Raw genomic sequence first — 25,742 nt, 5'->3', positions numbered from 1 at the left:
CTGGAATAAATTCTTTGAACGCGAGGGTCACGGGATAGGCAGCCTAGCATGAAATCTGCCATATGCGCCAGAGTACCAACGCGTAAGAATTCACTCCCCTCACTGGCCTGACTGTCCATTTCCTCCTCCTCCAACTCCTCCAACTCCTCTTCTTCTGCCCATACACGCTGAACAGTGAAGGACTCAACAATGGTCCCCTCTTGTGTCTCGCCAACATTCTCCTCCTCTTCCTCCTCATCCTCCTCCACCTCCACCTCCTCCGATATGCGCTGAGAAACAGACCTCAGGGTGCTTTGGCTATCAACAAGGGAATATTCTTCCCCCGTCTCTTGTGACGAGCGCAAAGCTTCCGACTTCATGCTGACCAGAGAGTTTTTCAACAGGCCAAGCAGCGGGATGGTGAGGCTGATGATGGCGGCATCGCCACTGACCATCTGTGTTGACTCCTCAAAGTTACTCAGCACCTGACAGATATCAGACATCCACGTCCACTCCTCATTGTAGACTTGAGGAAGCTGACTGACCTGACTACCAGTTCTGGTGGAAGTTGACATCTGGCAGTCTACAATCGCTCTGCGCTGCTGGTAAACTCTGGATAACATGGTCAGTGTTGAATTCCACCTCGTGGGCACGTCGCACAACAGTCGGTGAGCGGGCAGTTGGAGGCGGCGCTGCGCTGCCCTGAGAGTGGCAGCATCTGGGCTGGACTTCCTGAAATGCGCACAGATGCGGCGCACCTTCGTGAGCAAATCAGACAGATTGGGGTATGTCTTGAGGAAACGCTGCACTATCAGATTTAACACATGGGCCAGGCATGGCACATGTGTCAGTCTGCCGAGTTGCAGAGCCGCCACCAGGTTACGGCCGTTGTCACACACAACCATTCCCGGCTTGAGGTTCAGCGGTGCCAGCCACAGATCAGTCTGCGCCGTGATGCCCTGTAATAGCTCTTGGGCGGTGTGCCTTTTGTCGCCTAGGCTCAGCAGTTTGAGCACCGCCTGCTGTCGCTTAGCGACGGCACTGCTGCTGTGCCTAGAGCTACCGACTGATGGCGCCGTGCCCACGGATGGTAGTTCGGAGGAGGAGGTGGAGGAGGGGTGGGAGGAGGAGGAGGCATAGTAGGCCTGAAACACCTGGACCGAGGTAGGCCCCGCAATCCTCGGCGTCGGCAGTATATGAGCAGCCCCAGGGTCAGACTCGGTCCCAGCCTCCACCAAGTTAACCCAATGTGCCGTCAGCGATATATAGTGGCCCTGCCCGGCAGCACTCGTCCACGTGTCCGTGGTCAGGTGGACCTTGTCAGAAACGGCGTTGGTCAGGGCACGGATGATGTTGTCTGACACGTGCTGGTGCAGGGCTGGGACGGCACACCGGGAAAAGTAGTGGCGGCTGGGGACCGAATACCGAGGGGCGGCCGCCGCCATGAGGTTGCGAAAGGCCTCGGTCTCTACTAGCCTATAGGGCAGCATCTCCAGGCTAAGCAATCTGGAGATGTGCACATTAAGAGCTTGGGCGTGCGGGTGGGTTGCACTATATTTGCGTTTCCGCTCCAGCGTCTGGGGTATGGAGAGCTGAACGCTGGTGGATGCTGTGGAGGATCGTGGAGGCGACGATGGGGTTTTTGTGCCAGGGTCCTGGGCAGGGGGCTGACTAGCAGCTGACACAGGGGAAGGAGCAGTGGTGTGCACGGCCGGAGGTGAACGGGCTTGTTGCCACTGAGTGGGGTGCTTAGCATTCATATGCCTGCGCATACTGGTGGTAGTTAAGCTAGTAGTGGTGGAACCCCTGCTGAGCCTGGTTTGGCAAATGTTGCACACCACAGTCCGTCGGTCATCCGGTGTTTCCTTAAAGAACCTCCACACTTCTGAAGATCTAGCCCTCGCCGCAAGAGCCCTCACCACGGGAGCTTCACTAGTTGACAGTGGCGCTGATGCACCAGCTCTGGCCCTGCCTCTCCGTCTGGCCCCACCACTGCCTCTTCCAACCTGTTCAGGTCGAGGACTCTCCTCCGTCTCAGAAGCACTGTGTTCACCCGGCCTCTCAACCCAGCTTGGGTCTGTCACCTCATCATCCTCCGATCCCTCAGTCTGCTCCCCCCTCGGACTTCCTGCCCTGACAACAACTTCCCCACTGTCTGACAACCGTGTCTCCTCATCGTCGGACACCTCTTTACACACTTCCACTACGTCAAGAAGGTCATCATCACCCACAGACTGTGACTGGTGGAAAACCTGGGCATCGGAAAATTGCTCAGCAGCAACCGGACAAGTGGTTTGTGACTGTGGGAAGGGTCCAGAAAACAGTTCCTCAGAGTATGCCGGTTCAAATGCCAAATTTTCCTGGGAGGGGGCAGACTGGGGGGGAGGAGGCTGAGGTGCAGGAGCTGGAGGAGTGGGGATTTCGGTGACATGGGTGGACTGCGTGGAAGACTGACTGGTGGTGGACAAATTGCTCGAAGCATTGTCAGCAATCCACGACATCACCTGTTCGCACTGTTCTGGCCTCAACAGTGCTCTACCACGAGTCCCAGTAACTTCAGACATGAACCTAGGGAGTGTAGCTCTGCGGCGTTCCCCTGCTCCCTCATCAGCAGGTGGTGTCTCACCCCGCCCAGGACCACGGCCTCTGACCCCTGCAGTAGTTGGACGCCCACGTCCCCGCCCTCGTCCTCTACCCCTAGCCCTCGGGTTAAACATTTTTAAAATGAGAGTTATAACTTTTTTTTTTTTTTTACTTCTTTTTGTTTTTTTTGGTGTTTTTTTGTGTTTTTTTTTTTTTTTGTGTTTTTTGTTTTTTTTTGAGTTTTTAAAACCAAACAATCCTATCCTATTGCTATGGCTATTTTCTAGCCAAGTATCAAAGGAAGCACACTACTATGCCAGATGAGATGACACTGAGTTATTGCCTAATAGAAATCCAACCCCTACTGAATTTTGCCACTTCGGCCTTTGCTATGGATATGTGCGCCACTAAGCGCAGAACACAGCGGTCGCAAGTCTCACTACAAATTGCTCAGAATTGGCAAGTACATGCACTGCAGAAACTACAGCCACCAGCAGATCAACCAGAAATCAAATATATAGAACGCTACTGTAGGCTTCAAGAAGCTGTTTGTATTCTCCTATGGCTATTTTCTAGCCAAGTATCAAAGGAAGCACACTACTATGCCAGATGAGATGACACTGAGTTATTGCCTAATAGAAATCCAACCCCTACTGAATTTTGCCACTTCGGCCTTTGCTATGGATATGTGCGCCACTAAGCGCAGAACACAGCGGTCGCAAGTCTCACTACAAATTGCTCAGAATTGGCAAGTACATGCACTGCAGAAACTACAGCCACCAGCAGATCAACCAGAAATCAAATATATAGAACGCTTCTGTAGGCTTCAAGAAGCTGTTTGTATTCTCCTATGGCTATTTTCTAGCCAAGTATCAAAGGAAGCACACTACTATGCCAGATGAGATGACACTGAGTTATTGCCTAATAGAAATCCAACCCCTACTGAATTTTCCCACTTCGGCCTTTGCTATGGATATGTGCGCCACTAAGCGCAGAACACAGCGGTCGCAAGTCTCACTACAAATTGCTCAGAATTGGCAAGTACATGCACTGCAGAAACTACAGCCACCAGCAGATCAACCAGAAATCAAATATATAGAACGCTACTGTAGGCTTCAAGAAGCTGTTTGTATTCTCCTATGGCTATTTTCTAGCCAAGTATCAAAGGAAGCACACTACTATGCCAGATGAGATGACACTGAGTTATTGCCTAATAGAAATCCAACCCCTACTGAATTTTGCCACTTCGGCCTTTGCTATGGATATGTGCGCCACTAAGCGCAGAACACAGCGGTCGCAAGTCTCACTACAAATTGCTCAGAATTGGCAAGTACATGCACTGCAGAAACTACAGCCACCAGCAGATCAACCAGAAATCAAATATATAGAACGCTACTGTAGGCTTCAAGAAGCTGTTTGTATTCTCCTATGGCTATTTTCTAGCCAAGTATCAAAGGAAGCACACTACTATGCCAGATGAGATGACACTGAGTTATTGCCTAATAGAAATCCAACCCCTACTGAATTTTCCCACTTCGGTCTTTGCTATGGATATGTGTGCCACTAAGAGCTAAACACAACGGTAGCAAGTCCCCCTGCTAATTCCTCACAAAATGGTAAAAGATGCAAATTAAAATAAAAAAAGTAGAACGTTATTGTAGCCCTAAGAAGGGCTGTTGGGTTCTTTGAGAATCACTCCTGCCTAACAGTAAGCTAATAGAACACCCTAACGCTTTCCCTGACCAGCAGCAGCTCTCTCCCTAGCGGCATCCAGAGACAGAATGATCCGAGCAGCGCGGCCAGCGGCTAGTCTATCCCAGGGTCACCTGATCTGGCCAGCCAACCACTGCTATCGACGTGAAGGGTACCACGTCATGCTGGGTGGAGTGCAGAGTCTCCTGGCTTGTGATTGGCTCTGTTTCTGGCCGCCAAAAAGCAAAACGGCGGGAGCTGCCATTTTCTCGAGCGGGCGAAGTATTCGTCCGAGTAACGAGCAGTTTCGAGTACCCTAATGCTCGACCGAGCATCAAGCTCGGACGAGCATGTTCGCTCATCTCTACTCATTATCCAAAGATGGGAAGTGTCGAACCAGGACTCTATCCTCAACATCTAAATCTATCTGCTCAAGTGTTCCTGCTTTGTGAAGGACCGCAGAAGACCCGAAAACTGTGCGGTCCGAAAGCATTGCATATGATCAAAAGAGGAGTTTCCCGTAAGAGGACAATGTCAAAGTAGAGGCATTAAAGATGCCTCAAGATCATGAGAAGCATGTGGGGAATGTAAGACCTTTCGTGTTTCATGAGATGATATGCATGTGGACAACCTAACCCTTACCAACATATAAGAGGTATATTACAGTGGAGTCTGTCTGTGAGACTCCATCCTCCCACCCTACCCCCATCTCCTAATAGCAACAGTAAAAAGTATTCATATAAAATATAGAAATAGCCCTTAGGAAAGAAATATACAAGGAATAAATGTCCAGGGGGCATGGTGGAATAAATGTCTTCCCTGAAAATAGCTTCTGGCCTTCCTTCTTCCCTTAACACAGAGGAGCATCAATGTCCCAGTAGAAATGTCCTGGCTTGTAAGGCTGATTTGCTTCTCAGATGAACAGAATAGTGATTTCAGCAAATCCTGTAAAGCTGGTCTTGCCTCTTAAGGAGAATGATAAACTAACATTACCACATATGGATCGAATATTCTCAATAGTGACGAGGGCAGTTACGCTGGGATAGCGTAACTGCCGACTTCATGGGACTTTTGGACCGACTTCATGGGCCACTTCATGTTTGCCAGGGAGGGAGACCCAAAAGGTCCGTCCAGGATTAGTAACTGACAGATTTAGACAGATTTAGATTTAGTCGCACTGAGGGACCAACTCCAGGAACCCCCCACCCTCAAATGATTCCTCCTGCGCCATGTCGCCCTATCCAGAATTTATACTTATGTTACTAATCTTTGGTGGAGATGAAACTTAGAAACAGGTTCACTTTTATATATTTGGTTGAATTGTAAAATATTGCTCTACATGGCAGAAGGTTTTTGACCTTCTTACTTCAGCAGTGGCATAAAAGACACCAGTAGGCCCCGGTGCAAACTTTGGATTGTGGCTCCATATAACTAAACTATCTCTGCCACCCCTGTCCCGCATATTACAGTTGTGAATCAAAATATGCAACACAGACATAGTCACTGACTAAACTCACATAACAACCTCTCCTCATTTATGAAATGTCCAGCAGCCTCCCCTCACAAATGAAATGTGCAGTAGCCTCCCCTCACAATTGAATTGTCCAGCAGCCACCTCCCCTTACTAATAAAATGTTGAGCAGCCTCCACTCAGTATTAAAATGTCCAGCAACAGCCTTTCCTTGCAACTAAAATGTCTAGCAGCCTCCCCTCACTAATGAAATGTTTGTCAGCCTCCCCTCACTGATAAAGTGTTAATCAGCTTCCTACCCTCACCTCCTCATAGCTCTTGAATTACAGCACTGAGCTACATTAGGTATTGAGTGTGCTTGATATATGCACTTATTGTTGAATCTTAGAGTAATATTATTATAACCATGGTATGGCTTCCTTTTTCACGTACATTGTCCCTTTACATTCTTTCCCCTACCATTTTCCTATGCCATTTACTTCAATGTATGCATAGTAATCGTAATATGTGTTTGTCATTATACCTGTGCTACATTGAAACATCCTGATATCTTGCAAAGCAGTGTTTTACTTCCTTCTGAATGATAAGGATGTACATTATTTACAACACACACCGATCATCTACTATGTCACTGAAATACATCAGCTTCAAGAAGACATGCACTGAAATTCAATGTCCTGAAATACAAAAGAATCCATTAAGCAACAAAAATGAATATGCAGAACATTGATAAATATCAGTTTAATCTATAATTGCTGTTGCTGATACCTGCTGTTTTTACAAAGAATGTATCTGAAGGTACCTGGCATAGATAATGTAACAATTAACATTCTTCTCCAGAATGTGTAAAACCTTATAGTCTTGTTGTTTTTACTTTTATTATTATTATGATGATTATTATCATTATAGTATCTGCAAAGGTCCCCACATACTATTCACAATAAACTCTCCAAAAAATAAAGAAGCAATATTTGTGTATTGGTGGAGACTGTATTTGGAACATGTATGTGGTTTGTGGTTTTATATGAATGGATACATTATTGCCAATTTTTAAATTTGGGGCTTTCCTGGTTTATAGGGGCAGGAAGGAAAGTTCCTTTTTGCCAAGATTCTGTAAGTGTTGTGGTATTGTAGAAACAGAATCTAGCAATGGAATCATGAATGCCCAGCTCAAATTCTAACATATGACAGTTTCAGGGTCAATAAGGTATTAACGTCCAACAGGTGTTGTCTTACCAACTAGTAATTCAACCCTGTCATGCAACAAAAATTGAAGAGACACAGGGTTGTATTACCTGTAACCAAGGAAGGCGAAAATATGCTCTTGGACATTGTTTTTTAGTTAGCTCATCTCTTAAAACATTACTCTATCACTGTATTTAAACTCTGAATCAAAATATAATATAAGTTATTGTAAGAATTAATCTAAAGTGTATTAGGCAATATTATAGCCAAGAAAGACTGACAAAATTGATAAAGGGAGTTTACAAGATCCAGTAGTCCAGTGGTCCTCACTTGATTTTTAATATTCATTTTCTAGTATCTTCAATTTATAATTTGCAGTTATTTCTGAGCTAAGGTGACCTAGCTGCTTTGACTTTCTGCTCCTCCTACCCTCTCCATGGAGCTTCTATGTAATCTGACACCTCACTGTTTAATTAATAATTTGCAGTTGTTTCTGAGCTGAGGTGACCTAGCTGTGGTGACTTTCTGCTCCTCCTACCCTCTCCATAGAGCTTCTATGTAATCTGACAACTCACTGAGCTTCTGTCTGTCTTGCTACCAAGTGGGAAGTCAGCAAAGATTTTAAAATCAAATGCATATTAACCCTTTACTGAGCAAAGTATATCGTTACCTGAATGTTCAGGTCAATTTTTGTAGTTCAGTTCAGTTATTCTTTAAATTATCAAATCTTTGAAACAGCTTTTCAGATAATAACAATTTTTACTACATTTTTTTATTTTTTATTTTTTTTTTGAGGCATAAGATAATTTAACCTACTAGGATAGTTTAATTAGTTACAAATTGTAAAAATAATATGCAATTACAAAAATATGCTAAAATATCTACAGCCCCTTGATTTAAAGACAAATGCAAAGGGGTCATGTACTTTTGGAAAAATGTAAGCTATGTCTCCATGCAGCTCCTTTTCCATTCTGTCTTCACATTAAACCTTGGAGTGAGGCACACTTCTACTGCCTGAAACATATAGGGGAGAGTCAGCTCACCTGGACACACGGATGTCTTGTAAAGACACAGAGCATGGATCTGTAGTGCAACAGACTTCTAAAACTTAAATTTATAGATATATATCCAAAACACGTAGGTTACGAGCCACTGGCTCATTTTAATGAATCTGCAGAAACCAGTCCGCAACCAATTGCAGCTACCCATTGGCGGTCGGGGGAGTGATGATCGGGTGATGACCGTCTTTTAAATGCCGGAGGTGGCTCAGCAGGGTTGATACCCATGATCGGTGCTAGCACCGACCGCGGGTATTAGAGGTGGATGTTTGCTGCAATATGCAGCGCACCCCACCCCCGTATGAAGAGGGCTCAGCCCGTCAGCCCTCTTTATACAGCCCCCCACACCTCTGCACTGTACATATAGAACGTGGAGCATGAAAGGGTTAAATGGTGCCCCTAGGACAAACACTATGTCCCGCAGAAGACAAGCCCTTATATAGCTGAGAATGGAAATAACACGTTCTGCCTTTCACAGTGCATCTGTTAAAAAACTAAAATGGCAAAAGGCCTTAAAAAGGTTAATTTAAATTAAGATAGGTGGCTAAACTTTTAACACATTTTTTACTGTTTTCAAAATTGTGTAAAACAAAAGGTCACTATGGTAACAGATAGAACACACATTTTCTATTGTATCATAAAGTAAGCATAAAACAATTTATTGGCAGCATTCAATGTTTTAGATGCTACCTGTCGCTTCTAAATCTAATATTGTAAGCTGCAGGGTATGGCTCATACACATTGTGGACATAATCTTTGCTATTACAACTCCCATAAATAAGACTTTTAGGCAGATAAAGTGTTCTAGTGTGTTTTTCTTAACTACTTTACAAACTACTACTACTCAGGTCAATGCTAGCTCAAGTAAACTCAGCTAATATTTCTCTTCTTACTCCCTCGGGCTTATTGAGTGAAAGAATTAATCTGGTTTTATTAAAACAATAAGAGTATTAGAAGCCTGTGGCTATTTCCAGGGCACATAAAACACTTAGGTGCAGATCATGCACTTCTATACAGGTCATCTAACTGTGAGGTGACCGATAACATTTTTTACTGTATAACAGAGGACATGATATTTTTGTATATTATCCAAGTTTTATTTTGAAAGACATAAAGTACATTTTTTTGTGAACTCTATGCCCAGGTCCCAGGTGAATGTTACCTTCCTTTATGAAATACTGAAAATAAGATACATGTCATTTCTGCGCTGCTAAGGATAAAAGTTAGGCTACATTTACACGAACATGTGCTCGCCTGGCCAAGCACACATCGGTGCACTGGAGAGGAGGAGGGATGAGCGCTGCTCACTCTTCCCCTCTAAATTGGAAACAGCACCACAACGCCGCAAACACAAGGGAAGATAGAACATGCTTTATATTTTCCCCACATACAGTACAGTATAGTGGCACACGTGTGGTTGCCATAGTGTATGGGGGTGTATATATGTCCCCATAGGCAGACATATATACACCCCCACTAGGGTGCAGCCTAATATCGTATCTTACAGAAGTGACATTAGTAAAAGTTTGGAAAGTCATTACACTCCCAGCTGATTTTATGTCCTGCAATGACAGTAGTTAGCACATCTATTTTGACCCCAGTATAAATTAGCAGTATGACATTTAGCACATCTGTTTAAACATAGAGGATGCTGAAATTATTAGGCTTGGAGAACATTAATAGAGTTTTGGAATCTAGTATTTTTTGCAAGAACTACACTGTATGTCATTGAATAAGACTTAGTGTGGGTATTGTTAAAATTCTGCTCCACCATTTCTTCTCTGTGTTTGTTTCTTGGAAATCTACAGGACAACCAACGTGTCTTGCATAAACCTTTTGACTGCAGTTGTTAATCAGTTTTCCTAGAATCCTGATCATGATATCTGCCTCCATATCCAGTTGTGGTAGAATTCAGAAATGTCCTAGTCATATGCATCCAGAAAGACATCTTATATATTTATAAGATGCCACTCATGTAAAATTATCTTTCTCCAATCTCAAATACAATAACACAAGATGATTAGCTGTGAGATACTGCAGGCTAAGCATTATGGCTAAATAGTTCTAGCTTATGTACTGTACATACCAAATTCTCCATTTTAGTATTTTTGTTTTTCCTTTCCCTTCAAAATCCAGAATTTTTTTCAGTTTCCATTTACAGGAACACGTAAGAGTTTTTTTTTTCATCATTCAGGGTAAACATCACCATTTGATATTTCATGCAATGTAATGGGAAGCTGGGATAAAATTCCTAATGCAAAAAAATTGACAAAAAAAAATTGTTTCTTTATACTCACTTGTTCCGTTTTATTCTTCTATTCACAGATCAATTATTACTTGCATCATTAGATGTTTTTATTGATATTATTTTGGGAACTTTATGACTTTTTTTTACCCTTTATTCAAATTTTTATTAATATTTGTAATGGCCTTTTTTGGGAATACTTGATACAACAAATTGCCTGTGGTAGAGTGCAGTGATGAGGACAGAATAACAGCCATGGTAGCCTCTCATATTGTGTCTCAATATCAAGTCACCCATGATTTGAGTTAATTTTGTGGCCGACTTCCAAATACTTTTAAAAATTTTATTTAGGGAAAAAGAAGCAGTGGATTTTTAATATAAAAACAGCATGGTAATCAATTAGAAGACATCTGCAGGAACCTGTCATTAGGTTTAAAGGTGAAACCCTGATGACCACTTTCCTAGCGAAAAAAGCCAAAAGTTTATTCCACATGAAAATAAGTAGTTGTATGGTCTGAAATCTGCAATATCAGCCATTGTATGGTTTGAGTAAAATGTTATTGAGAATTTTGGAGTGACACTGTTTTACCTGTTTACCTTTTGCATAATTTTATTTCATACATAGTCCTCCAAATTAGGGATGTTAAGTATTAAAGAGTAATGGCACAGAAACTGTCAGTTCGAACTTAATACCAGGTCTCATTTGAGGTTTTGGCTACATTCTACCCAAGTTTTACGGAGGAGACAGTAGTAAATCCAGTGGTTCAGCCATTGCCTGGTCTTGGGTCAGCGGTATAAGCCAATATTTGGTCTGGAGCCTATATAATTAATCATTTCTGGTGTGATATTTGGAAAAATTGATTTTGATATACATTGTATATCATAGCATTCAATCAAGTGGCTTGGTGCTTTTTCCTGAACACAGATCTGGATCCATAGCAGCAGTGCTTGTTCAGTCCCAAGGTCTGTTGGTGTCCATCCCGACAAATTATCGTAAATACAAATTATCGTAAAGGATAAGCTGACTGGAGTATAAGCTGAGGCACCTAATTTTAACACAAAAAAACAGGGAAAACTATAAGACGAGGGTGGGAAATGCATTGGTCACAGCCACCTCAGTATATAACCCACCAGCCCATTGCCCCCAGTATAAAGCATGCCAGCCCCAGCAATATATATCCAGCCCCTGCCCCCAGTATATAGCCCACCATCCCCTGCAGTATATAGCCTGCCAGCCCCTGCCCCCCTAGTATATAGCCTCACCATCCCCCTCCCAGTATATAGCCATCCCCCCTAGAGTGTATAGCCCCCCCATTCTATAGCCTGCCAGCCCCTGCCCCCCTGATACATAGCCTACCATCCCCTGTTGTATAAAGCCAGTCTCCTGTAGTGTATATCCAGCCTCCCAGTCCATAGCCTGCCACTCCCCTGTAGTATATAGCCTGCCAGCCCCTGTAGTATATAGCCTGCCAGTACCCTGTAGTATATTGCCTGCCAGCAAGTGTAGCATATAGCCTGCAAGCCCCTCTAGTTTAAAGCCTGCTGTCCCCTGTAGTATATAGCCTGCCAGCCCCCCAGTATATAGCCTTTCAGCCCCCTGTAGCACATAGCCTGCCAGCCCCCCCCCCCCCTATTGCTAGCCTGCCACACCGTAGTATATATTTTTGATGCCCCCAATAGGTCGTCTTCTTGCTTCAGATCCTCTTCGGGTCCTTTGGTCTTCTTTGGCTCCTCTTTGGGCTGTTCTTCCCTCTTTGGGTCTTCACGCTCGGCCGGCACACACAATGACATCAGATGCTTGCCAATGTCGTTGTTTGTGAGCCATCGGCTTCGGGAGGGGACTACAGTGTTTTTTTTTAATAGACTTGAGTATAAGCAAAGTTAGGTGTCCTGATTGGATGGACTGTTGTCAGATCTACTGTATATTGCAGGTGATGCCCACTATATGTGTGTGCTATAATGGTAGAGGGTAGATAATGTAGGCTGTAGATCTTTTATTAAAATGTAAAATAGAAAACAGTACATAAACACAATCATAAGCACAAAACCAAACATTACTAATCCCTCCCCTATTTTACAGAATATAAAAATATAGAATTTACAGACTATAAAATATTTACAACTCACCTGTTGGTCCAACCCCATTCACACCTAGCACATAATAATAATAATAATAATAATAATAATAATAATAATAATAATAATAATAATAATAATAATAATAAAACATACACCAAAATAATGACACCCCAACACCCACATAGCCAATGATCACATGAAAACAAAAACAACAATAACAGAAAACATAAACCACACCCCACACCATCTCCAAAAATACACAGCAGATTCATGTAGAGATGTAGGGCTTGCAGGCGCTGCACCAGAGCTTTATGTGGTTTGTTGAAGTTTTGTTATGCTTCATATATTATTTCTTGTTTATATTGTGTACATACTGTAAATATTGTGGTATGGGGGTGCAGTTAGCTTGGGAGGGGGGATGATGGGGATTGTTTTCCTGAACTATGGACTAATCTCGGACACTGGTCTTGGATATTAGACCAGTGTCTGTGGGGAAGGGAAAGGTGAAGGGCGGAGGTTTTAGTTTAGTTTATATTACTTATGTATGGTTTGGTGTATTAAAGAAAAAAAAGTATTTATGGGTGTGGGATATGTTATTTTTGGAGAGGGTGTGGGGCGTGGTTATGTTTTCTGTTATTGGTGTTTTTGGTTAGGTAGGCTGCAACTTTTCCCTATGCTACACTGTTGGGTGACAGGAAGTTTTGCAATATTATTACGTACATTCTATAAAGTTCTGTTTTGATTGTTTTTGAGTAGTAAAAGTTAACAAATGAAATATATTCATTTTCTGCAGCAATAATTTAAAATTGAAAATGTTAAAAGATACCTTAGGACAGCAACAGTCTAATCATATACACAAGTTTGTCTAATCTCACAAGCCTTGTGGGATTTTGTACTGATTGATTCAAGCACATAGAACAGCCTTTTGGGCTTTCACCTTTGTATAGCATTTGACCCCAACATTACATGTCCTGCGGAAAGATGATTAATTTATGTTAACTCATCAGACATTCTCAGCTATGTGTACAGTCAAACGCTTAAGGGTGAATGAGTGTTAATTACAAATTTTATAATGATATGAAGTTTTGTGTAAAGACAAGTTTAAGTGCTTCATGCAGATTTGGGCAAAAGTGCAACTTTGTTGGACTTTTTATTTTTAAACATTTTAATTGTTTGACGGCTGCTGCCTAACATACTTCCAAAAAATTGAACATGCATTGACACATACAGAAAATAGAGGAAAGGCCATTGATATCATATTTTTGGGGTCAAACAAACAACACCCCAGCCAAGTCCATCTGACTATATATCATGGCAATTAAAGTGAAAATAATTGACCTTCCATATGGTGCAGACAGTCTTAGACATTGAAGAATGCTGATGTTGGCCCATTTCTAGTAGCCTTGCCACTCAAAGCATGCCTAAGCCAAAATCTGGTGGTTAATTTTTAACTTTTCCTTATGATCACCTTTACATTTTGGACTTCATAATGCCTTCATGGGAAGCTTTATATCAAGGATAAGTAATAATAGGATAGATTCAAATATAGAGGTATTAAAAGGTGTGTCTTGCTTGTGCTCTGTGATTTTTATATGAGCTTTTCATTGAAGTGTAGTATGAAAAGTAGTGAAATATGTCCCAAAATACAGAAGCTGTTCTAGTAAATAACAATACCAAGTGCCCTTTTTTTGCTGTCATATGTTGGAGATGGGTCATAAATGGTAAGCTAAAAAACAGAATTGTGGAAATCATTCTGAGGCCCAATGAACCATAGGGCAAATGCTGTGTCCCTTTGAGGAAATCTGGCAAAACAGATGCTTTAATAACTGTAATTCTATAGCTGCAAACACGGGACATCCCTTAAATAGCTCTATTCTACAACAATGGAGCAGCAGAAGCAATCAATATCACAAGATGTTCTGCCAGAATATAAGATACTACATGCCATTATGTCCTAAAACAATTGAGCTATACAACAACATGACCTACTAATAACCTACTATTAATAAATTCTTATTATATTCTTAATATCTGATTATATTTTTGGCTCCAAATTTATAGCCATTCAAAGGTTTATTATTGTTAAAAATACATTTCTGCCAGAGGTCTCTTTTAAAAAAAAAGTTGTGGGGCATTGCTCAAGCTTCAGTTCCCTTCTAATGGCTTTTAAAAAAAGGCACTTTGTTTTATAAAATATTTACAAGTTAAAAAATTCTTAAGACTAATAGTATTGTTAATTAACCATTCAGTACTTTATTATTCTTCCTGAAACTCTGACTAACTTTGTAACTTGGTATCGTCTTTCCCTCTGTCATAGTTTAAATGTAAAACAGGTTATTGGCTAAGTGGGCACTTTGTGTGTATCAATGGGGACCGGGAAATAAAGACAAGCATTCTCTATCATTGAAATAAGTATCACTTTTATTATTTTTCCATGCTATCTGAGTCTGGTAACCTCTTATTGTAGGATTAAATGTCCAAATTTTTACCGTTAAGGACCGGGCCTTTTCCTGTTTCTTCATTTCCATTGTTCACTCCCCACCTTCAAAAATGTATAACTTTTTTATTTTTACACATAAAGAGCTGTGTGATGGCTTTTTTTTCTGTGTAATAAATTGCACTTCATAGTGATGGTATTGAGTATTCCATGCCGTGTACTGGGAAGTGGTAAAAAAATTCCAAATGCAGTGAAAAAACGCATCTGTGCGATTTTCTTGTAAGCTTGGATATTACGGCTTTCACTGCGCAACCCAAATGACAGGTCTACTTTATTCTTTGGGTTGGTACAATTACAGGGATACCAAATTTGTATAAGTTTTATAATTTTTCATCCATTTACAGAAATTAAAACCTCCTGTACAAAATTTTTTGAGGGGATTTTGCCATTTTCTGGCGCTAATAACTTTTTTATACTTTGTTGTACGGAGCTGTGGGTGGTTTCATTTTTTGCAACATTTGATAATATTTTCAATTATATCATTTTTAGGACGACCTTTTGATCACTTTTTATAGATTTTTTAAATATTTTTCCAAATTGCCAAAAAAGTGGCATTTTTGACTGGTTAAACGCAATGAAAAACGTTAGTATATTTTGATAGATCGGGCATTTTCGGATACCTAATGTGTTTATGATTTTTACTGTATTTTTATATTTATATCAGTTCTAGGGAAGGGGGGGTGATTTGAATTTTTAGGTTATTTTATTATAATTTTTTTTTTTTATTTTAATTTTTCTTTTTACTATTTTTCAGGCTCCCTATGGTACTTTAACCCTAGGTTGTCTGATCGATCCTATCATATACTGCCATACTAAAATATGGCAGTATATGGGGATTTTCCTCCTCATTCATTAAATGTGCTATCAGCACATTGTAATGAAGGGGTTAAAACGAAACAGCCTTGGGTCATCGGAAGACCTGAGGCGACCATGGACACAGATCACCGCTCCCCGATGATGTCACGGGGAGCGACGATCCTAGGCAGGATGGCGGGGCTGCTGGCAGCTTTGCCAGCAGCGATCGCTGTGATAACACCCGCGAACGGTGCTAGAACCTTTCACGGGTGTTACCAGTAAGTCTTTGCTGCAATAAATAGCAAAGACTTACCGGCTATGGAGAGGGCTCAGCCCGTGAGCCCTCTCCATGCAGCGGGACCCGGTTGTGAACCAGTTAAACATTAACAAATCCAACATAACATAATCCAACATGACAATACGGTTAACGCGTTTTGATGCAAAGCGTCTTAGTCATAACCTGTTTTTTAACACGTTTTAAAAGCATGGACAAGCCCCTTAAGTTTGCTCACTATTTGTGTAAATTTTCCATGGACCCACTTTATTTTCACTTCTGAATTAATAAGTAAATTAATAGAAAAATAGTATATGGCAATTTCTAAGTTTGTAGTTCAGAGCATTTGACTTAGACCATAGCAGATTTTGGTAGGAAAAGTTTGCTTTGTAATGAGTCTTCTGGGTGTTCACATTGTCATGTATACAAAATCCCTGGATAGCAGTACAGAAACAAATTTAAATCTGTCCGTGGAAGAAAAGTTGAAAATTCTTATAAAAATGCAGGCCTTGGACCTGAGGGAGCATAATCTACTGTAATATTAATCACAGGGGTAACACTAGACAGATGGATACATGATCAAAAGCTGCATGCTTTGTATTTTCAGAATTTTCATCATTAGAGCATATTACACTTATAAATATCAACTAGGTCATTACTCTGGCTCTGGGCTGCCTCGGTGTAGAAAGAGTACGGGATGATTGTCAGTAGAAACTTGCTTATTTAGAGATCATTTATTTCTAGGTTTATTAAAAATGAATAAAACTCATATGAAGCTAATAAAATCATTCATTCAAAAAGGAAGTGTTAAAAAAAGGATGACAGCAATGATGGATTAAGGCACCGTCATATTGGCACAATTGGCATGAAACTCTGTAGTGTCTATCTCTCTATGACAAGGGCTGGAAACAAAATTGCTATTTTTACACTTAATTTTCCACATTCTTCAGACTATACACAAATGCATTGGAAGATTATAAACTACTACACATAATTTATGCTCTTTTAATGTGTTTATATTTTACATGTAACATGAATATTTAAGGATGGATCAGGAAGCAGAAAGCAGAGCTAACTGTTTAACAGCCGTGCTACAGAAGTGCAGCTATGCTACTATTCAAGCAAATAGGAGCTTACCTGAAGTAGCCCCGCATGGCTACTATACAGTAGATGGAGATGAAAAGAGAAGACTGCAACCCTTGTGTAGTATCCAGCACTTCCGCCTATGGTCAAGGTTACCGGCCCCACCAATCTTATTCCAAAGACCTATCACAAGGATAGATCGTGATTAAAAAAAAACACCCCCAGACTAGAACACTTTTGTAAAACGTTTTGATCTTCTTTATTAGATTATAATTTTTAAAACTTTTTGGCTCCAATAAAGTAGTTAACAAAATTTGCAGCTTTATGACAGATCACAAATACTTCCTTGTGTTCTCCACTTGTACCATTGTACAAGTTACCACTTAATCTATATAAATCAATTAAAAACAGACTTTTCATTGCTACAGCAGGTTGGGCTTCTACAGTGGGGGAGATTTATCAGAAGTGGATGATGTAAAACTGCTCTAGTTGCCCATAGAAACCAATTACAGCTCAGCTATAATTGTCGAAACAGTTGATGGAAAATAATATATGAGCTCTGATTGGTTGCCATGAGTAACTAGAACAGTTCTGCTCTGAGACACTTATGATAAATCTCCCATAGTTTGTACCACTGTTATAGTGTTTTGTCTTTTGCATGTCTAATTGTATCAGCAGATAACACATGTCCCCATTTAAAGAGAATCTACCATCAAAATCCATCATGAAAAACCATTGGTACTTACTCATAGATCCATTGGTGTTGTGACAATGGTAATCTCCTATTATGACATCTAAAATCAAGTTTTAAAATTATTATAATGAGCCAGAAAAGACTATGACTTTGATGATAGCATTGACTAAATACTGCTTATAACTAAAGTACTGGATCCAGAGCGCCAATCAAATTGTGAAACTGTGTCATAAAAGCACTCTAAAGCCATTCATCTGCCATAGACTGTGGCATCAGTATTGCTCTCAGAAGTTACCAAATCACTTCACATGTCAGTCTGATGATCTGCAAAATGGTAGAGCAGGAGCTTGAAGCAAACTACATATACTCGAGTATAAGCCGAGGTACCTGTTTGTGCCACCAAATATTGGGAAAACCCCAGCTTCCTATTCTCCCTGCCTCCTCTTCTACGCTCAGCTCTGACTTCCAGGCAGCTCGGGCAGAGGCACGTCTATGTTTCTGCACACACACACACACTGAGACACGGCATGTTGCCACCTAATGACGTCATGCCTTATGTGTGCATGCAGGCAGGGAGCATAGATGTGCCTCTGTCAGCGCTGCTTGGAAGTTGGAAAAAAGAGAGAGAGAAGACGACTTAGGGGAGAAGAGGCTGCTGGGGGTAAGCACCAGAGGTAAGTTCCAATTTTGTGTTCTAAATACCCCCGTATAAGCCGAATTTGGACTTTTTTAGCATAAAAATTGTGCTGAAAGACTCGGTAATTGTTAACCTTTTCACGACGTGCGCCGTAAGGCATGTTGCGGGTGCATGTAGAGGGCTCACGGCTGAGCCCTTTCCATAGCTGGTAAGTCTTTGCTGCGATCAGTGCTGGCAAAGCTGCCAGTGGCATGCATCCTGCGATTTGTTGCTATGGCAGCTCTGGTCTTCCATGGCTGTCTTGTTTTAACCCATTGATTACAATGTGCATTAACCATTGTAATGAATGAGGAGGAAAATCCCCATGTACTGCCATACAGTAGTAAAGCAGTATATGGTAGGACCAATTTGACAACCTATGGTTAAAGTACCCTAGGGGGTCTGAAAAATAGTGAAAAATAAAAATAAAAAAAGTTTAAAAAAATATAATAAAAAAACCTAAAATGTATATATGTAAATATATATATATATATATAAATATATATATATATATATATATATATATATATATTCTATATGCATTCACAAGGGGGGTAGGAGAGTATATGCAGAAGGGACATTTCTAAGGAGAACATGCCCCAGGATTATTATAAATAGATGTTGTATTTTCATTTTATTTTCTAAAGAATGCCAATATTCCATAAAAAATAGACATGTTAGGAGGGCTGCTCATCCTCATTAGTGATTGGTGGATCCTTTAATATTTAGTTAATTCAAACATATAGTTAATGGTGAGGTGTTAGGGGGGTTATCCAGACCCAGCCTAAACTTTGCGGTTTACGTGCATTCAACACTGTGGATAATTTGAAGGCCAAAGACTTACTACACTGTACAACTGCAATTGTTTCAGATAAAAGCTTATTATTCCCTTCCCTGAATAACATCTATAAACCTGCACCAGCTAGACATGATGTAAAGTTTCTGGAAATGGTTTTCAAAATAAAGTTAATGCATAAACTTGCAAAGCACACAAATAAGAATATATCATTCTGGCTTCATTCCAGATACATCCAACTTTATCAGAAGACTGTTATTGAGTTTAGCTTTGTACTTTCTATAAAAAATAGTTGATCAATAAAATAGTTCTTCTTTCCTGTGGTTGTATGAGAGTCTTGGGGATATATATCTCTTATTATTTAGTCCACAGTAACCACATGAATCTCATATCCAGGAAAAAATAAAACATCGCAATGAATCTCCAAAATATTCATTTTCATGAAGGGCTAACGTCACGCTGTAGCAAGGTAATGACATTGCTTGTCTTTTCTTAATGAACTAATAGGTAACACTCTGAGGCTTTCTGTCTATGGGATATAATAGTATTCTTAATTTTGTCTCCCCTGCACTAGTTATTGACAAATTGCAGCATGGTGTATATACTACAGAGATTGTATTATCCATTGCAGCTTGAAAGAGATTTCATGGTCAAGTAACTATCATAGAAAAGCTATCATTATTAATTTTAAGCGCACAATACATGCATTCTCTCTAATGATAGTCTGATGATTATTTGTATTGGTATAATAAATCACCAACATAAAGCAATATAAAGTGTTTCTTTTCCACCAGGAGTTGTATCATTGGCAAGAGCTTTGCAATAGATACATAAATTCTTTTTTATGCAAATCATAAAAAGTAACTGTCCGAAACAATCGACTTCTAATTCTACTATCTGGGGTATTTTTTTTCTTTTCGACATACAGTTACTTTATGCAGTTTTGCTCTATATTATTTGAAATTGTTACTTATAAATATGATTTTGAATATTTTTATTGTAATAATTAGTTCAGTTCAGCCTGGTCAATAACCTCATGGATGATTGGTTCATGGATAATTGGGGTCATTTAAATTGCTGCTTGGAGTCACGGGTGGAATTAAATTGTCTGTGTCAAAAAATATATTAAGTTGAGGAATGAAAATAGTGTAAATATGCATGTTTGGACTCAAAGCACTAGTCCTTGTAGACCCATACAAGCACAACAAATAAAAAGTGAATAAGAAGTACAGACCTTCCCAGTATAATTCTTATATTCTAATAAATAGCATTTTATCTGTTTATGCTCTTTCCAAAAAGACAAGAGAGAAAAAGGAATATACAGGTGAATATAATAGTTGGGCAACTAAATAATAATCATGAGTATTGTTTGTAGTCCTAGTAGACCAGCTGCCAAGTCTGCTTCTGGTCTTGACTCAAATATATAAAGACATTAGGGCCAATGTACTAAGACTGGCTAGCTCTGCCTGAATTACAAAGAGATTCTGACCTATTAGTAAATCAGGTAAATCAGGGGCCTATCCACGGGATAGGGCCTAACTTGCTGATCAGTGGGGTCTCAGTGCTAAGAACCCCGCAGATCACGAGAACAAGGGTTCTGACTGACCCTTGTGGCTCCATAGAGATTAAAAGAGCAGAATGGTCATGCTCGGCCGACTGCTCCATTACTCTTATGGACCGATAAAGGGTAGGTCGGGCCTTTCGTTCTCCCGATCTGCGGGGGTCCCAGCACTGAGACTCCCACTGATCAGCAAGTTATGCCCTATCCCGTGGATAGGGCCTAACTTTGCTTCGTGGGAAAACCCCTTTAATTTCTAAATCTGTCAGAGTTGTGTTTTATGGTCCGACACAATTTCTTATAAAACAAAGTATCCATTTGATACTTCCTTTACAAATTATTATGTTTGTGGCATTGGTAGAGGTAGTTTCAATTTCTGCATATCCAATTTGTGACAAAAAATTAAACATTTGGCTTACTTATAAAAAATTATCAGAAATTCAGTGAAAAGTAGAGTAACATTTCAAGATAAAGGTGTTAAAGGGAACCTGTCACCAGGAGACCCATTTTTAGCACTCCCCCAGTCCCCACAGAGCATAGTACATACACTGCCAAAGTGTAAAAATAGGTTTTACAGAAAAAAAGATATGTTATATTGTACCTTTCATTAGCATCTGCTGTGTGACTAGGCAGTTGCCAATTAGGAAGGGCTGGAAAGGAGCAGTCCCCCCCACCCTTGGGAAACATGTGACCTTTTCAAATATATGAATAACTCCTAAGCTAAGCCCAGTGATGGGTGTTTTCATATATTTGAAAAGGTCACATGGAGAAGCTGTTCCCCAAGGGTGGGGGGAACTGCTCCTTTCCAAACCCTCCCAAAAGGCAACTGCCTAGCCACACAGCAGATGCTAATGAAAGGTACAATATAACAAATCTTTTTTTCTGTAAAACCAATTTTTAATACAAAAACACTTTGGCAGTGTATGTACTATGCTCTGTGGGAACTGGGGGAGCGCTAAAAATGGGTCTCCTGGTGACAGGTTCCCTTTAAACATAAAGAGCTTTAATCCTGTAAAGATTTGGCCATTTTGCACTTTTCTGATACTGCCCTTTTTTGAAATCTGACATGTGTTACTTGGAAATATCAGGTGGTAATAACTTTGGAATGCTTTAACATATGCAGGTGTTTTTAAGATTAGTTTTTTTATGACACATTGCACTTCATGTTATGGATAACTATTTTGGAAATTCCATATGACACAATATTGGAGAAAGTAAGTATTAAAACATAAAAGTAGGAATTAATTTAACACAATTTAAATTGTGTTCTATTCCAATATAACATATTAAATCTGTTAATAACCCAAGAGTTTCCCCATTTTGTCAATAATTGTAGAGAGAAAGTTTATTGAAGTAATACAGAACCTCTTATTGCCCCATTTAGGCATAAAGACTTCAAACTCAATGGTGCAAATGAGAATATTTAAGTTTGTAAAATGGATACAAAACATTATCTCTTATTTAATCTTTTGGAGCTAGTAATCACTACTCAGAGACTCACTGGACTCTGTGGAGCTGTACTGGCCTGCTACAATCGGAAAGTACTTTACAAGGTATTATACTATAACACTAATGCCTTTGTTGCATATTATTACAAAGGGATGTTATTAAATACACATTATACATTATATTTATTTTAATTTGTAAATGTAATATTCACTTCCCTACAAAAGAAATGTGAAAATTCAGTTTGGGGAATTTAATATTTATGAACTATGTTGCCTTTAAACAAATTTTTTTTTTAACTCATTTTATTAATGATCACATAAGTCAGATTACATTTTTCTTTGCCATTAATTTCCAAAACTGAATGAATAGCAGTTTTTGGTGTCAAGCCACATACACTATAGATATGTAGACACAAAGTTCAATGCTAGCGTCCAAGAGCCAGTTCACATTTCATTTACCTGAGCAATTTTTTGCATCCTTTCTTTGAATGTGGACAAAAATTGGGACTGATTTTAGATTTTTGCTGAAAAAAGACCTAGATGGGTTTCTATAGGTAATCCATCTGAAAGTAATACATGTTCAAAGGGAACACAGATCAATGCAGTGAAATATTGTATAGCGAGATACACAAATGAAAAGTTGACATGACTCCAAAAAGAGACACTGAGAGTCCTGATGACCCCACCCTGTTAGGGATTGATGGCCTCTCTCAAGATTGGCACCAAACTTTAACTGTTCACCAAATTCATTAAATTGCATACCACCGTCATGCAATTTTGTATCATTTATTTAAAATAAAATGCATGAAAACATATACATTTGCATAAAACGCACTGCAAATCAGATATTTATTTATACATCAGATTAAATGTATACCACAATACTCATTACATTTTTGGTTATAATCCATAAATGTGTAAAAAAATACATATAATGCACAAAGAATTGCACAAAGCTCTTGTCCTGTCAAAATTGATGTCTTTTCACAAAGCACAGCAAGCCAAGTATAAAAATATGACTTTATAATTAATGCACCCAACCACTTTTATGCAATTTTTCAGAAATTTGATAAAATGCAAAAATTACATGAAAATTAAAATTTTCCAAAAAAAAAGTAATTTCCTCCAAAAGTTGAGCCGAATTCAGACATACCCTACATGTGTATATTCTCCAGAACATGCATCAATGTGAACGTTAAAACCATGTGGTGCGCCACATTTTTAAAAAAATTACGCTGAGGATCACACTGATATATTATTTTATACACCCTTATACAACTGTAAGTCAAAAAACTATATTTCCTTAAACCAAACTATGACGATCACATACCCAAATTTTACTTTGCTAAAAATCTATGGAGATTTTCTTATAAACACGTATAACAATATACTGTATATTTGGTGTGTTAAGACCCCTCATGCATCTTTGTACTGAAACAGATTTTTATATGGTCGCGGTACAATCATCAGGATATTTATTTCATTGCAAACAGCAAACATTGACATAGTTATTTTATTCCTTTGTTAGGTCCATATTGTTAAGAAGGGACATTTTCAAGGAGACATGCTTATTATTTTCTTGTTGCAAAAATCTTTTTGTATTACATGAAATAACCTCATCAGAAATGTTTTTGCTTTTGATCTGTGTAAGGACACAGAGAGTTATTGCTATCATAATTACTATCCTTTAAGGTAGACTTTCTACAGACTTTTTTTTATCTCACTTCATTCACTAGTTTATTATCTGTCAGGAAAGCTGAAGGAAAGTTCAAGCCCCAACGAATCATTGTTCTTTCTGCTTTTCTTTGAAAATGGTTTTTAAAAGATAATGTTATATGGTCTAAATGTAATGATATGATATTTCTTTGAATTGTGATTATTCCGTCTGTGTTTCACTTGATTTTCCGTAAGGGTGAGTGTTCAGCAGAAAGTGGCCAAATGTCAAAGTGCCACTTTGTGAAATGTAGCTGATTTTATCCCTTCATTTACTCTTTGATGGTTGGTTGCCTGAGCAATGTACTTGTAGTTATATATTTTTTGTTTAAATTTTACCAGTAAACAATATAGTTTGGACTGATCAAGATTATTGTGTGGTATTACTATATTTATTAAAAAGTAATATTAATGGCATTTCCAATTTCTTTGATTTTCTTGATTACATTGTATTAGATAGATAAGCCTAGCTTGCTTCACCATATACAGAGTATTGAAAATACAATAAAAATATGACATGTCAATGACATTTTTAATTCCTCTATATCTATTTTTTGCAAATCCATAACTTTTTTTCTAATAATGGAACTATAAGAGGGTTTGTTCTGATGAATAAATTGTACTTCCTACAGACATCCTTTAAAATTCCATACAATGAACTGGGAAGCTAGTAAAATATCTGAATGTGGAGAAATTGGCAGAAAAAACTGTTTTGTCATTTACTTGTTAATGCTTTGACAGTGGTTCATTGTTACCATGACTCTTCCATATTTATATTGCTTTTGTTTGTTTCCCGTACCTTAAAAACTTTAAAATTATAGTGAAAAAACTATTTTTCATTGCCATATTGTCTGTAACTTCCATATGAAAAGTTTTGTAAGAGTTTTTTTTTTTTTTGCACAATGGGATCCAGTTTTCCTTTTTGATACCATTTTGAGATACATCTTGACCCTTACATAATTTGTATTCAAATATTTATGGGTGGTGAAAAAACATTTGACTTATTTTTGTTCACCATGTGCATTAATAACACCTTTTGTGTTCATGTGTTATTTTTCTGTTATTTAAAATATCTGCTCATGGAAAAGGTTCTTGAGAATGTCATCATTAGATTGGTTTTACCATATACTGTGATATTCTCAATTACACTATATCTATTGTCTTCATTAGGCAGGATTCAATAAATATGTATGAGAGGCAAGCCTGGAAGCCTTCAGAGGGTAGGTAGGATTGGCTCCCCATGTGGAAAACAGTTTTACATAGCATAGTTAAGACAGAAGATTATTGAATGATGCATTAATGCTTCAGTAACACCAGTTTTAAGAAACACTCAATATACAAAATTTCATGGTAAATAATTAATATGTGTGATTCAATAAAATTTAAATTATTTTAATTTGAGCTAAAAATGGAATGTAGGATTTCCCATGGAAACTTGAAAGATGATTCCTTGAATTAAAATGCTTTTTAGAGGGTTTTTACCGTTTGATTTACCTTTTGCTGCAGTTAATAATACAAGGCTCTTGAGGTGTCTGAAGTAGCTTAGCACAATTAGACACTAGGATCATTGGCTAAAACTGTTCCAACTCTTTCAAAGGACATGGGTTGCATTGATGTAAATCAGTTTTCAACTGAGGACTTTCCCGCAGAAAGATTATGTAAACTACTACTCTAATGGATAGTAGCTGTTGGGTGGGTATGTGCCATATACTGCCTTTCCCATGAACCCAAATGATAAATTTTAGTGTCTTTTGTACAGAGAACCTTCTTCTACATGTTTGAAGAGAGGGACACATGTCCTTTGGTGAACTTAGGCTACATACACATTAACATATGCCCACAGGGCCGTAGCACGGAGGACACACGTTCGCCGCGGTGGATAAAAGGAGGGGTGACCCCTACCCTCTCCACAGAGA

This window comes from Engystomops pustulosus, chromosome 3, assembly GCF_040894005.1.
Source record: "Engystomops pustulosus chromosome 3, aEngPut4.maternal, whole genome shotgun sequence".
NCBI lineage: Eukaryota > Metazoa > Chordata > Amphibia > Anura > Leptodactylidae > Engystomops > Engystomops pustulosus.
The sequence above is the reverse complement of the archived record's forward strand: the minus strand, read 5'-3'. Positions refer to the sequence as shown.